The sequence below is a fragment of the Chanodichthys erythropterus genome, chromosome 3, assembly GCF_024489055.1.
Source record: "Chanodichthys erythropterus isolate Z2021 chromosome 3, ASM2448905v1, whole genome shotgun sequence".
NCBI classification, from domain to species: domain Eukaryota; kingdom Metazoa; phylum Chordata; class Actinopteri; order Cypriniformes; family Xenocyprididae; genus Chanodichthys; species Chanodichthys erythropterus.
In genome coordinates, this window is record NC_090223.1 from 9,985,845 (window position 1) to 10,002,439 (window position 16,595).

Here is a 16,595-nt window from a genome sequence, read left to right on the forward strand (position 1 = left end):
AGCAAAGATTCAATGGAAGCCTCCACAAATTGCATCAGGACAGTTTTAATTCAACTTGGAGAGACATGCAAGTATCAAACTTAGTCTCATTATTTGATACACTGAGTATCCTTACCCCTTTTAAAGAAGGACCTGTTAAAACTAAACTGATGGTTTGCTCAAGGCTGTTGATCTGCTGAATGTCCAACAACGCTGTAACTTCTTGCTTTACTGTACTCTGCTTTTATCTCTCTCTCTTGGTAAACTGTATGCATGTATGCGTGTGAATGTTAGAGTAGTTTAAGTGTTTAGTCTAGTTAATAAAGTCTTGTTCATGTCACACGTAAAGTTGTCCGTGTTTTTCGCTCATATACTGGAGTCCCTATTCATGTCGATCCTGACTACAGGCTTTTAGTACAATAAAATTGTTATTTCCCCTAACCTGGAAATGAACATTTCTTAGAATTAATAAACAATTAACACTGTGCGTTCATTGGACAACAGGTTAATTGATTGTAATATTAATTTAATTACATTAAGTTAATTTTATTAACTGATTCAAATATTAATAATTAATTATAACTAGTTATGATTAATTATACATATTTATTTTGAGCTAATTTGCTACACCAGCATTTGGAGACATACAATGTACTCCTATTGTGAAAGGAAAGACAAAGGTTCTTGTTAAGCCAGAAACGACCAAAGCCTTTGGAAGCAGTTTTGTCACTGGCATTGCTAGCATCCCTAAAACATCCATGCCAGAGGTTACCTGTTTATTTTGCAACTGTAGTCATTCTTTGGAGAGGTGTAAACAGTTTATGAAGAAAACCTAAAGGAAACTTAAAGGAAAAGGGTGTATGCTTCGGGTGCCTCAGCATTGGTCATGTGAGTAAAGAATGCTCAAATCGTCTTGTTTGCAAGAGGTGCAATCAATCACACCCTAGTGTTCTGCACATTGAACAGCAAGTTAAAAGCCAAAAGCAGGCAGACAAATTGATGCAATAGGTAATGCATTAGTGTCCCCAAAATCTTGTGGGCATATTGGGGCCGGTGACCAAAAATGTATTCTTTCCATTGTTCCTGTCAAAGTTAAAGCTGCAAAGGGCAGTAAAGTGCTGGAGGTCTATGCTCTTCTGGATCCAGGGTCTTCTGCTACCTTCTGCACCGAAAGACTCATGTCTCAGCTCAACATCAAAGGACACAAAACTAGTATCCTATTGCGCACCATGACAGAAGAGAGGTCTGTTTCCACCAATATTATTTCTGGTTTGGAGGTCTCTGCATTGAATGATGACAATTTCTTGCCATTACCTGATGTCTTCTCACAGAAATAAATGCCTGTCACTACAGACAACATTCCCAGACCTGAAGAGCTGTTTCAGTGGCCATATATAAAGAACGTTCAACTTCCTTCTATAAGTGCGAAGGTGGAGCTGTTGATTGGCACAAATGCCCCAAAATTAATGGAGCCATGGGAGATTGTTAACTCTCAGGATGATGGTCCATATGCAGTAAAAACCCTACTAGGATGGGTAGTAAATGGACCCTTAAGAGGTGGTCAAACGACAGAGAATGTTGAAAACCCTGTTTATGTGAACAGAATTTCAGTGGCAAGTTTAGAGAAGCTACTCATTTCACAATATAACCAAGAGTTCAGTGAAGTAACTTCGGAAGAAAAGAAGGAACTTTCAATGGAAGACAAGAAATTCCTAAAGATAGTAAATTAATCTGCAATTCTGCAAGACAATCATTATAGTCTCAAGTTACCATTTAAAGAAGACCATTCTATGATGCCTAACAATCGCCGCATTGCAGAGCAGCGTCTCCTCAGTCTCAAAAGAAGATTTAAAACTAGTGAACAGTACAGGCAAGAATATGTCAAATTCATGAATGAAATTCTAGAGAGAAACTATGCTGAGGAAGTCCCACTAGAAGAATTAGAACCGTCCGAGGGATCCACTTCGTATATTCCTCACCATGGCGTATACCACCCTAAAAAGAAAACCCTAAGGGTAGTATTCAATTGTGGAGCAACATACAAGGGTATCTCTCTGAATTCCAAACTCCTGCAAGGTCCAGACTTGACCAGTTCACTTATTGGAGTTTTATTGAGGTTTCGACAAAAGCCCATTGGAGTTATGGCAGATATAAAGTCTATGTTTCATCAGGTCAGAGTAGCAAATTCTGATGTAAACTACTTACGCTTTTTATGGTGGCCACAAGGTGACTTCACTCAAAACCCAAAAGAATATCGCATGCTGGTGCACATCTTTGGAGCTGTATCCTCACCGAGTTGCGCAAACTTTGCACTGCAAAAGACAGCAGATGACAATGAACTGTTCTACCATCCTCAAGTAGTTAATACCATCAGAGAGAATTTTTATGTGGATGATTGTGTTAAATATGTGGCTACAGAAGCTGAAGCAGTGCAGCTAGTGAAAGATCTCACAGCTTTGTGCAACAAGGGAGGATTCGAGCTTACTAAATGGATCAGCAACAGTCGCACTGTTATTGCTTCCATACCTGAAAATCAAAGAGCAAAAGAAATCAGAACATTGGACTTAGACAAAGATCATCTTCCTACAGAAAGAGCTCTTGGTCTGGAATGGTGTGTAAATTCTGACCGATTTCAGTTCAACATTGCAATCAAACCAAAACCATACACACGAAGAGGCATTCTATCTGTGTCAAGTTCCATCTTTGATCCATTTGGATTTCTTGCCCCTTTTATCCTGCCAGCTAAGCAAATTCTTCAAGAACTATGTAAGAAAGGTTATGGATGGGATGAACCATTGCCACATGCTGTAACACAGCAATGGACTGAATGGATTAATGGTTTGGAAAAGATCAAGTGTTTCAGTGTTGCACGTTGTATCAAACCAAATGATTTCAGAATGACTGTTAAGGCACAATTGCACCACTTTGCCGATGCCAGTGAAAGTGGCTATGGCTCAGTCAGTTATCTCAGACAGATGAATGAAGAGGATACGGTACATGTTGCTTTCTTGATTGGAAAATCTAGAGTCCTTCCTCTAAAACAGATAACAGTACCCAGACTGGAACTGGCAGCAGCAGTACTCTTGGTAAAAATTGATAAGTTGCAATTGAAGTGAAAAGAGGAAGAATATATGTGAAAAGATATGGAGTAATATTTACTTGCATGTCCAGCAGAGCCGTTCATTTAGAAGTAGCAAACTCATTGGAAACCGACTCTTGCATACACGTCCTGAGAAGGTTTATTTGCAGAAGAGGACAGGTTAAACATATCAGATCGGACAATGGAACAAATCTAGTGGGTGCTCAAAAGGAACTTAAAAAGGCTCTTAATGATTTAGATAAAAATCAGATCCAGGATAGCCTACTCAAATATGGAGTTCAATGGAGTTTTAACCCTCCTGCCGCATCACATCAGGGTGGTGTCTGGGAAAGACTCATCAGATCTGCACGGCAGGTACTTAACTCTATCCTCTATCAGCAAAATGTTGATGAAGAAGGTCTTCAAACCATCTTTTGTGAAGTGGAGGCAATTTTGAACAACAGACCACTTTCTACTGTGTCCTCTGATCCCCATGACATAGAACCGCTGACTCCAAATCATATCTTCTCTTGAAATCGCAACATATTTTACCTCCAGGAATATTCTCACAGTCAGACTCCTATGCAAGACGACGTTGGAAACAAGTTCAGTATTTAGACGACTTATTCTGGCATAGATGGACAAAAGAATATCTCATGGTACTACAAGAAAGACAAAAATGGGTGAAAGTAAGAAGAAACATTAACATTGGAGACATTGTTATGGTGGTTGACCCAAACGCTCCTCGAGGTTCATGGATCCTGGGAAAAATACTAACAGTTGAACCCGATAAAAAAGGACTAGTACGTTCTGTAACTCTCAAGACCAAAACTTCTATTATTAAGAGACCTGTTACTAAGCTATGCTTAATCTTGGAAGAAGAAAATTGAAACTACATTTAAGGTAATTTAAGTTTTCATAGATATACATTTTATTTATTGGCTCCTTTTCTTTTATACATTTAAAGTAATTGCTTTTTGAGTTATATAAAACAATTAGGGGCCGGTGTATAGGAGCCATGTTATTGTTTATTTGAATTTATTCATAATATTTTTATTTAAGTATTGCCTCGTATTGTTTTGTGTGTTTGTGTGTACGAGTCCTCTATAGGAGGTGGGGACTAGGTGGAGCCATGGGCATATATTGGCGTTATGTCGGAGTGCCAGGTGGAAACGCTGTGAGCGGATATTATCTTTGACCGCGCTCACAGGAGTTGGCGTGCACACAACAAAGAGCGGAGGCCTTGAAGTTTGTTTGTTTAATGTTTTGTTTTAAAAAGTTAAAATAAAGAAGAAATGCACTTTCAACAACTTTGAGGATTTTATTCAAGAGGAAGCACAAGTCAAACACTGGTCAATGGCGTTTCCCATGTGGTAATAGGAGTTTTGCCGCTACAAACTGAATTAATAAAACATTCATAAAATGTTAGTGTAGTAAACTTAAGTTCGTAGTGAGGGAAGGAAGGGGTCAGGGACGACGAACAACTGCTGACTGAGTCTTTATTGGGTATCAAACGGCTCAACAGAAAGTCCGTGCAACGCACAACAATGAAAATAAACAATCCACAAAGGGCTTCACTCCAGGTTCGGCATACGTTATCCACAAGGGCTTCACTCCACGTTGGGTTTACACCATCCAAGGGTTTCACTTCCCGAACCTCGACTCGACTCAGTCAACAGTTCCCCCCTCTCTCACACACTCCTGCTTCTCACGGCGTTTTATCCTGTCTCCGCGCCAATCACTGGAATGAGAAACAGGTGTTCGTGATTTGTATTCAACCCGCTCACTTACCACGCGTCTCCCGCTATTCTCCCCGGTTGCAGACCTCGCTGAACCACGCCCCCCTCGCCACAGTTAGTATATTACTTATTAATCATTTATGAAGGTATGTCCATGTTTTGTAATGATTTGTAATGATTAGTTCATCATTAACTAATAATTTATATAGGTGACTTATAACTGAACGTTATTATAAAGTGTTACCAAAAAAATAGTCCAGTCATTTTTGTACGGCTCAGTCCAAAGATCATCTGAGCTAATTTTTATAAGAATTGGACAAAATTTGAAGGAGTAGAAGCACAAAACTGTATACTGTTTTCAAAATGGCCACTACTGTAATGGGCAGAGTCATGACCAGCATAAAGAGAGGAATCTGGTGAACTTAAGTTTTCTAGAACAAAGGGTTCAAAAGTTATTACTTTTAGAAAAGTGAATGGTTTTCGCACAGTGAGCATACATGATTAAACTATCATCAGTTCGGTTGATTATTTTAATTGTCATTTTCATCAGTTTTGCAGACCTAGTTAATTTAAGTTTTGATTATCAGAAACAATTTAAAAAAAAAAAAGAAACCTAAGGATAATAAACACAAAAAAGAGGATGGTGTTTATTCTTGTTTCTGGAGAACATTGTAACAGTCTTGAACTGTCACATTAGGTGCTCTGGTAAATGTAAATCCACTACCTGACACTAGGGGCAGTGTGGCCCTGATTGCTGTAGTATATCAGCAAGGTAGAGGTAGAAGAAGTGAGATTTAAATGCACCTTAAGTTGGTTTGCCATCCGCCAATAAAAATCAAAAGAAGAAGAAGAAGAAGAAGAAGAAGAAGAAGAAGAAGAAGTGAGATTGGTTTGGTGCTACAGCATGGTGGATGGTGTCTGCAACCCACACTTAAGAGTCCTGACTGGGAATCTTTGGGGATTTTCTGCTCAGTCAGTGTAAGGTGTTGTTTTTGCTTTTGTGTTTTTATGTATAGTTGTTTGTTTTGTGTTCATTTATATATGATCTGATGTTGATTTTGTTTGCTTATTTGTAGAAGGACTCTTTAGTCCTTATGAATAATACAAAGGTGGATTATTCATCAAAAAGGCCCCTTTACCTCAGGAATTGTTTCTTTCAACTTCCTTGTGATCTCATGAACTTGGGTAAAGTTGGTTTTATATTCGCACATTCGGACATCCGTATTCAATGGCCTTGTTAATCACACTACATTGGACATTCAGTGGACATTCACAAGTAAATATGCCAATAAAACAATACTTGCCTATTTTGATCGACTGTGAAAAATGTTGTAAGTTGACAATCGTTGGTTGTCAATATCATGTCGCTGCTTAAAATTCTCAAACATTAATTTATTGCACATTTATTGGAAAGTCTGAATTTATCATTAGTCCGAATGTGCGAATATAAAACCAACTTTACCCAAGTATCTCATGAGGCACTAAGGGAAATGTATGCTGGTATGCTAGGACACTTGATGGATTACATCTGACTGGTTCAAATCACATCACTTCAAGACTTTAAATCCCTGGACTACAGTCGCAAGGACTTCATCACTGGAACTATCCAGATAAGACTTGGGTAAAGTTGGTTTTATATTCGCACATTAGTACTAATGATAAATTCAGACTTTCCAATAAATGTGCAATAAATTAATGTTTGCGAATTTTAAGCAGCGACATGATATTGACAACCAACGATTGTCAACTTACAACATTTTTCACAGTCGATCAAAATAGGCAAGTATTGTTTTAATGGCATATTTACTTGTGAATGTCCACTGAATGTCCAATGTAGTGTGATTAACAAGGCTATTGAATACGGATGTCCGAATGTGCGAATATAAAACCAAATTTACCCAAGTCCAGATAAGCTACCATTTCACTTGGGAAGGGTGTTTATTTACATATGATCCTTCCTTCCCATTGGGTAAATGATCTGACTCCAGTGGTTACCTGCTTACGTGTGATTTCATAACCTGATATTGATGATTGAATGTGTTCGTTGTTTTTCTCTTTCACAAATTATATATATTTTTAGTATTTTTGAATTTCATGGATCTTTTGCCGGTGGTTCCCTCCCTCATATAAATCTATGTAACAGTTGGTCTAGCTTTAAAATACTAGACCAAGTGTTACAACATGCTGATGCTCACTACAGTTTCAGCTCTAGAATAAAAAAGACACATCAAATGAATTAAATAATTATTTTTACGTTGAACTTTCTTCTGTCATTTTATATGAATTTGACCCAGGAAAAGCCTAAAGTACTGGTGAACTGGGAAGTCTGAAGGCCTTTTCACACTAAACACAAATGTTTGGCTCAAGCTGATTTTGAAGAGAAACGGAGACATTCACACTAAGCTGAAATATTCACATGGTAATTAAACAATGCTTTTTTCTTCAGAGAATATTTCTACTTTTTCCATGTGAGACATTTCACATTTATGCCTTTCACCAAAACCTTTACACTGCGGTAAAGTTGGTTTCATATACACACGTCCGGACTTTGTTTTTCAATAGCTTAACAACAGTGGATCCAAACGTGTTAGTATAAGTTAATTAATATTTTTGACATTGTTGACCATCAGCTACAACTAATTTCATCAAGAAAAATGTACTATTAATCGTCTGATATCATATTTTCGCTGAATCTCCTCCGAATATCTTTCTCTGTGTGCTGGCGAAGTAAGGGACCGTCTCAAAAGTGTGTTTTTTTTCATTTGTTTGTCAGCAGCAGAAGATGGAAACAACTTGAGTCAGATATAAAAATGTATTAGATTACCTTGATATATTTCATATTGTAATGCCTGAAAATAGTACATTGTATACTTTATTGCTTTATTTATAGATGAACAAATTGATTTAAAACAAGTTTGACAACCTTATGGACATAGTAGAGTTTCACCTTATAACTTCAATATCTTTTTAATGATTATGCATACTGCCCTTAAATAACTTTTACATTATCTAGCACACTTCAATAAACTCACTACACCTCATAGTCTGGGTATGGTCAAATCTACAGAGTCCACTTGACTTTGTAATACAGCATCTAGATCTCACTACTTTTTATATGATGTCACAGGTTGTTTTAAAGATGGTATCTAATGTCTTTCTTTACTGAATATATTGTGTTTTGCGGTGTGTAGTTTCATCTTAACACCTTTAACCTTATTATTTATTATTCTCAGGTTAGGTAAAGTAAGTCGAGTCTGACCTAAATTATAAGCATTTCAAATTAATTACAATTTGGTCAGAAGACTCCTCTGTGTTATGTTCTTGTTCAAAGTCTCAAAATGCTATAAATCAAGCCAAGGTAGGCAGCTTTTGTAATCAATTACATTTCTTATAATTGGTTACTTTTCTTCTATATTAAACAAAAATGTAAATGCCAATAAAACTTCAGCATTAAGGTAAAAAAAAAAATACGGTAATTACTCTTTTGAGTCAAAGGTGTAGTCAGATCTGGGCTTCCCTCTTGGCATCGGGGATACTGACGTATCAGTATCCGAAGAGGCAATCAACTCATCAGTCCTTGAGTACACACACACTTCTGTGTGCTGCAGTCCAGTTCTGCTCCTCCTCCTCATGGACAGGCACACACACATATCTAACAATAACAATAACTGTAATATCTGGCCATACAATATAATGCTTTTCTTAGAAACAAACAAAAATAAAATAAATAATAATAATAATAATAATAATATTGTAAGCAATGCCTAATGTTTAATACATTGGTCAAATGTGTATCAAGAGACATCCAAAAACAAGGAGGCAGGGTAATTGCATTTTCTTGATATAATACAACATTGGGTGACCACAAATAAATAATAATAAAAAATAAAAAAAAATTATGATTTGTCTGTATTTGTATAAACACCATGTCCAGTCATGGCTGAAGGCACACTGTTCTGTTTTGTGACAGTGTACTGCAATAACTGTTATGTGTTTTAATTTCATTCTAATGAATAAAAGTTTATATTGAATGGATTGTGATTTAGAGGACATGTAAAATCTCCTAGATGCTCCCACATGCACTTTAAACTTTCAGCATATTTCCAGTTGTTACACAAATGAACCCCAAATTACTTGAATGTTATTAAGCACTCTCCAAAGGACACACTACAGCTCATAGTTTGAGGAATCTCAAATATACTGATCTCTGCTAACTTTGATATATTGTAACAGGAAGAGCTCAATAGGTTCCACATGATGGAACAGCCTACTGAACAAACTACAAGTCAGTGTTTCACTTCAAATGAAGTTTGGAGATAAGAATCCTTTTTACACAACGACATATGATTCGGGTGTTGTCCAAACATGTGGTGCTGAACATGCACGGTTCCACTGTGTGCCATTCTAGCTTCTAAGTGTTTTGATTTATTTTTAATGAATCAACATTCAAGTTTAAGAATTTTCTGAAAACTCCAGAGTTTACAAAAACAATTTGAAGATGTTTATGCATCATTTAGAGAACTTCTGTTAGCAGTTCTTCCTCCTTGAAGTTTCAATATATTTTCAGTTGCAGCACAGATTGACCTAAAATGATGATGTCATTATCAAGCTCTCTTTAAAGGACATACCACACCTCATAGCTTGACTATGGTCATATCTGCTTGGTTCTGCTGATTTTTTGTATGGTGACATATTGTGTTCAATACATTTTACAAGGGAAAACACAAGGTTTCAGAACATGCTGTAAGTTCTTCCTTGTAGCTTACTGAACATACTACAGGCCAATGTTTCAACTCAGCTAAAGTTTAGAGATGGTCATTTTCATGTAAATATGCCTGTGGCTGACACAGTAGAGTTTCACCTAAGACCTTCAATAGCTTTTTAATGGTTAAAAAGATTGCATTTGTATGTTTATTCACTGGAATGAATAAAGACTTTAAAGTACACACTACACCTCACAGTTTGACTGTGGACATATATAAACAGTTCATTTGACTATGTGATTATTGGGCATATAGAGCTCAAAATATTTTGTCATGGTGTAACAGATTGTTTTACAGTTATAGGTAATGTAATTCTTTCACTTGATTGAATATGCTACAGGTAAAAGTTGCACTTCAGATGAACTTGGCTGTGTTCATTTTTAACTAGACTTATTTAAAGTTAATTTTGCATGACATGACTGCAGTCCATTGTGCTGAAAGCTAATATTTAAGCTGCGTGCCAGTGTATTAAAATAACAGTTAAAGTGCTTTGACTTTTTTTATAAGCCTGAATTTGTTTCTATATTTTTTTCCCAAAAGATTTATCAGAAACAACATTACAGCCCTTGTGTGCAAAAAAAGAATAAAACTTACATCTTGAAGTTTACATATTTTTTTATCTTTTAATCTTTTATACATAGATTGACCCAAATTCACTAAATCATTATCAACACCCTCTAAAGGACATACTACATCTCCAAGTTTGGGGATTGTCCCATCTGCTGAAGTCTGCTGACTTTGATAAACAGTAACATAAAGCAACCAATAATTTGTACAATATGGAACAGAAATGTTCAGAACATACTAGAATGTCTTCCTTGTAGCCTACTGCACATCCTACAGGCCAATGTATCAACTCAGCTGGTCTGGAGATCCACATTTTTATAAAGACAAGTCAGCATCTGACATGATACAGTTTTACCTTACAACTTCAAAATATTTTCAATAAATAGTTTCCTTTTAATTGACTTTGAAATAATGTAGCATACTCTAAAGTACACATTACACCTTATAGCTTGGGTATGGCCATTGTTTGAAAAAAGAGACTTGTCTATGTTTTTATGACATGTTGATGTCCAGGCAAATGGTACTGAATGTACTGAAATAACTTTTTTTGACTTGTTTTTAATTAACCAATATTTAGGTTTTGATAGTTTTTCTATGGTTTATACAAAAAGATAGCACTGGTTTAAAAAATCCTAAGCATGGCTTGAAGAATGTATGAAATCTCCTAGATGTTCTTACCTGGGGGGTATTGCACAAAAGCAAGATAAGGGATTAAGCTGGGATTTTCCAGTTATCCTGGCTGAATTTAGCCCTGACTCGGTTGCATGAAAGGAGGCTAAATTAATCTACATTAACTTACTATGGAGATTTACACTTTGCAGCTAGCCTGCTCCGGAGCAGGCTAACTGTCAGGCTAAGCTGAGCTCCTCTAACACTGACCAATAGGAACGCAATGATATTACAACTGACTCTCTCACATACAATTATTTGACTTTATTAACATATATAAATATATATATATATATATATATATATATATATATATATATATACACACATTTACTAAATTGTGCTAAATAAAAATATATATTGGTGTAAGTTTAAGACATTTTTATTATTTTAATATTTTATTAAAAGGTAAGTATGATGAGAAGCAAAAAATTTAAAGAGAAGTAATTTCTTAAAAATTAAGTGTTATATAGCCCACTGAATCATTCTCAGACTTAATGCTGACAACAATGGAAGCACTTGGGAGAGAACTGTCAGAGACTTATTTCTTAGCTCAAAAGAGGACAGTGGTACAAGAGGATTACCAAATCATTGTTGTAAGTGTGAAAATATAGCAAAAATAACAGAAATTAAAAGTCAATAGACCTGTGACAAGGCCCCTGAAACAATCAGGCCTTCATTTGTAAGCTTTCATTAAGTGATGAGTAATTTTTTGCTAGACAAAGAGCAGGAGAAATACCAAGTGAGTGTTTCAGAGCCAGCAAAAGCTATGAAAAGAGTGACAGAGTAAGATGCAGCCTGCTGAAGTGACATGTATGGTTGTTGTCCACACTGAAACTACCCACTGTAGTCAAAGCACAATAACGTCAGCTAGCCTTTTCCAAGGCCCATATTTAATCTATACTCTGGTCTCATATATATATATATATATATATATATATATATATATATATATATATATATATGGGTCATTCTATATTTAGGGGTACATTTCAGGTCAGCCAAAAAGTCAGAAAATCAGTATTATTTTTTGACAAATAAACTTGGTGGTTGAATAATATATCCCCTTAATATGCTTAATTCATTATTTGGCAAGCTTAAGCTCTAATGACTTTTTAAATATCTTAACAAAAATTAACATTCAATTCATTATCCTGTCAACTGTGTTACAGACAAATGCTGTGTCAAATGAAACATGAACGAACTACAACATTTTTGATAACACATTTGTTTGAAGGGTTTTGTGTCCATTCACCAGAGTTTTTGAGTTTATCTGTCTAACTGATTTGAAAATATGAATTTGGTGCATCATAATGGGTGTTCTGTGGGATATTATCATGAAGGATGAAACTTTTATTCAACATAAGTCCACAGTATGCTGAATTTGGTGTTATTCACCATACTTACCAAATACATCCATCTCCAGAAATATCCCCATCTTTTTTTCTGATGGTTTAGTTCACATTTAAAAGATTTATGACATAAAAACCACACATAACACAGTTGACAGACAAAATAACACAGTTGACATGAGTAACACAGTTGAAAGGACACATTATAAGAAAAATAGAAAACATTCTTTAAGATAAAATCTCAATTTTTATTCAACAAATTTAAGTAAAATCAGTTAATCAGAGTTCAGTTAAACAAAAAAGATTAAGTTAATATTACAATGAAATGTAAATGTAACATTACAGAAATTATTAAAACCTTAACAACAAACAACAGTTTTTAATTGATAGTGTCTACTGCAAACAAGAACAAACAAGAACAGTCTGTCTAGTCCAGATGTGTTTCTGGAACATGTCTCATTGGTGTCTGTATAATCCATATGTTTACGATGTATCGTGTCTCTGTGGTTTCTACAGTATAACAGTACTTTAACTCATTCATAACTCATTTATATTTCTAACTGATTGTATTTAATCTTCTTGTTTTTTGTGTTTCTTCTTCTCATTCATTAAGTATTTCTTAACTGCTTTTAGAGTCAATCTTTTGTTTTCGTTTGTGTGCTTTCAGTCATTTTTTTCTTTCAGTCAGTTCTTTTCTTTTAGTTGTGTTTTCTTTAATGTGTTGCTTTCAATTGTCAGTTCACAAATCTGAGATTTTAGACCATATGTCCCTATCAATTTCCATATGACGTGAGGTCACAGAAGTAGGAGGAGGAATCATTCTGATAACATCTTCATGCAAATACCATAGGACATCGTCTTGTCTTGGCCAGAAAAAGCGGTTGACTCCAATCCGGTGCATGCATTTCACACTGACATGAGTTTCATTCAAATCTTGAATCAATCCAGGATAAATTGCATCATCGTATTTAACGCAGCACCACTGGCCGATGATGTCAGAGTTTTGCCAAGGAATTTCAGATGAATTCTGACTCTTGCCCTCAGGTGTAGATGCTGTTACCTGAACCTCAAAGGTAAAGGTTTTGGAGTTGTAACACTGACACTCCATGGTCTGTCTTGTTGAGCAAAGACAGCTCACATCACGGTAAATGATTTGTCCTGGGGTAAGTGTTACAACTTGGTGAATGCGCATGGTTGATGGCACCACTGGGAGGTTATTGGGCATGCTCTTAATGGCCTCATCTATGTTCTCTTCACTGATGTAGAACAACTTTACTGACATCTGAATATCCAGCAGTGCACTGAATAAGAGCTCAGCATTAGGGATGTCTTTTCCGTGGCTGACCAGCCTGTCTGCGGTCCTTTTTAAAAAGCCTCCAATGCCATCTGGAGCACCCTTGCCGTGGCTAGCCTCCAGAAAGTTCCAGGTGCCTGACTGAAACCCACACTCCTGCAGCTTAGTACAGAACAGATAGAAATTGCCTTTCTGCCTGTACTGTGTGCATGGCCCATCACTGAAAAAATGCACCATAGTAACATTTGGATAGGACGACTTAACCAGTTCAAGTACTGGGGATAGATGGGTCCATATGGCAGCAGGGCCCTTCTCTTTTGATGGGCTGATTGTGCTAAAGCACATAGGTTCATCCACTCCACCAACATGTAGAACTCCAGTGTGGAGTGTTGCCTGCTGCTGGTTGGATGCAAAATGTACAGCTTGGATTTCAGAGGAGTACTTGCAGGCATAGTTTTCCGAAAAATCTACATGAATTAAGCATTCACGATCTGTCATGTTTTTCTTTAGTTCCCGGAAGTACGTGAATTGCTGTTTTATGTTAAAGAGATGTCTTTTGAAATTTGTAAGCTGGTTTTGGAAGAGCTTGAGAAGATTCTCCAAAGTCGTCTCTGTCTTCTTTTTCACTGTGATCTTAACAGGCACTTTCTCTTTTTTACCTTCCTTGCTCTTCTCTCTGACAACAGTCTCAGTTGTCCACTGTGTGAAGAAAACACTTGCTTGGATGTCCCCCTCAGTTGCTACTGAGAAGTCTTTATCTTTGCAGGCAGGGCATTCATTGTACATACAATCCTTTGAGTTTGAGTCACAGCATACTGACTCTGCCATTTCCTCCAAGTCTGTACCACCAATGAATCCAAGAGAATGCAGCTTCTCTACAAGAAATCCAAGATTTTCATGTACCTTGCAAAGGCATGATTCCCTGTCTGCAATGGATGGCTGGACTACCCAGAATGGGCGTATGCGGCAGAACAATGAATATGAGATTTTGCAGTCAGGATTCTCAAGGAGGAATCGCCTATGCAAGTTTTTCATGGTGTCATTTAAGAACCTTTTCTGCATCTTTATCTTCCCCCGTGTTATTGTTTGTGATTTTCCAGCTGTGAGACGACTATTTTCATCCCTTGTCATGAAAGATAGCACTTTATTGTGTAGTCTGTGACACAAGGATCTATACTTTAACTTGTTGGAGAGGTTAGATTGCTCACTGTTGGTCAGCTGTTTCCTAGAAATTGCTAGGGACTCCTGAAGTTTGTATGTTAACTTGTATTTTCTCAAGATCTTTCCTTTCACCAGAGATGCAATGATCTTCCTAGTATTTTTGTGTTTGGCAGAAGCATATGTTTTGCTGATGTTGTGTATTAGGGCATGATGGAAAACTAAAGTTTTGCGGACTTCTCTAGACACAGGTATGCTTCCTAACAGGTGTTGAGTTTTTGATCTGGGTGACTCTGTATTTTGCTGTTGTCTCTCACATCTTTTTCTGAATTTGTCAGTTTTTCTTTTCTGTTGCTTTAGTGCTTCCTTCAGAACCTGAATCTCCCTGTACAACTTAGACTCCCTTCTCTTGATTTTTTTCCTTCCAGCTGTTCCCTGTCTGAAATAATACACAAATAACTTTTTATTGGTCATGTGGTGTATTCATGATCATCATGATAATTAGCTCTATGTCTACCAAAGAATGCTTCCATAATAAAACATGTTGCTGAACCTATTATCTGATCAATAACCTGTACCTCGACATTTGAGGCTGAGGATCATCTTCAGGACTCTGAGGTGGAGTAACCTGGTTCTCTGTCACCTTCTTTCTCTCTCTGCTCTGACGCTGGGCTCTTCTCCAGTATGCTCTTTTCCTTCTCTTCTCTCTCTCACTTAAATCTTTCATTGTCTTCACCTTTCCTAGCTTCCTGTCATCATGCCACTTTTCTCTGTGTTTCTTTAAATATGCAGCCCTTCTCTCAGGATCAGAATCACGCTGAGCCCTGTACCGGCGCTGTTTCTCAGCAGCAGATAAACCCATCTCCCTAAAACACAAATAACTCTGTTTAATACTATGGTAGGCTTATTTCAAATTATGGAGTCGTATCGAATTAATGAATGAAAATCATTGTAATATGAATTGTTTTTTTTTTTTTAATTACTATTAGTTATTCCTATTATTTAACTATAAAGTTAAAAATAACAGTTTTATAATGCATCATGACACTTAAAGGAATTCTGAACGCTTTATAATCTTTTGCAAATGTGAATATAAAGTGTATATAATATATGGATACTGAGTTCACAGAAAGTGTGGCCGTGATTAGTTAAGTTTATCCATTTTAATCCAAATCATGGTTTTAAACAATTTCTATGTAATTTCTGTGTAATGATAATAGTTTGTGAATATTTATTTTTATTAACAACACTCAGTGTGAGCATAAATTGACACTGAATTGCCAAAATTGTGAACTGTGTCAATCCTTGTCAACTGTGTTACAGCTGATGGATAACACAGTTGACAGGTAACACAGCTGACATTTCGGCCATTTTAGGGCATTGTGCAAATTGCTGACCTTGGACTAGTTAGTACATCACGTTGAATAACTTATGTTTTCATATTCTTTCTCTACATATTCATAAATACAACATGTGATGCAAGTTCCCCAGAACATGTTTATAACACAGTTGACCATCAATTAATCCACTCTATGTGCAGACAATAATATAGATAAAATATTGAAGAGGAGAAGTTATGACTTACCACACTGTCTTCAAATTTCCCTCCAAAAGAGGAAAATACATCAGGTGATGTTGGACATGTGACTTTGGAACAAACCATTGCTGATTTATAGGGGGTTTTATAGGGAGTAACACAGTTGACACTGATTTCTCGGACATACACAAAATGGATGATTTAATGTAGATGCATGAGCAAAATATTTTCTAAAACACCTTTCTCATAATGTAATAATTATTTTGGACAAATATTTATAAGAAAAATATATATAAACATGTATTTTAGAGCTAATCTGAAGACCAAAACTTCACATTTAACAAATCGGACAGCACAAAAATAGCAAATTCCAGTATAGAATATGCCATTTTTGCAAGATGAAAGATTGGATCTTTTGGATTTTTGTATTAAATTAATTAGAAATGTCCCCTGATATA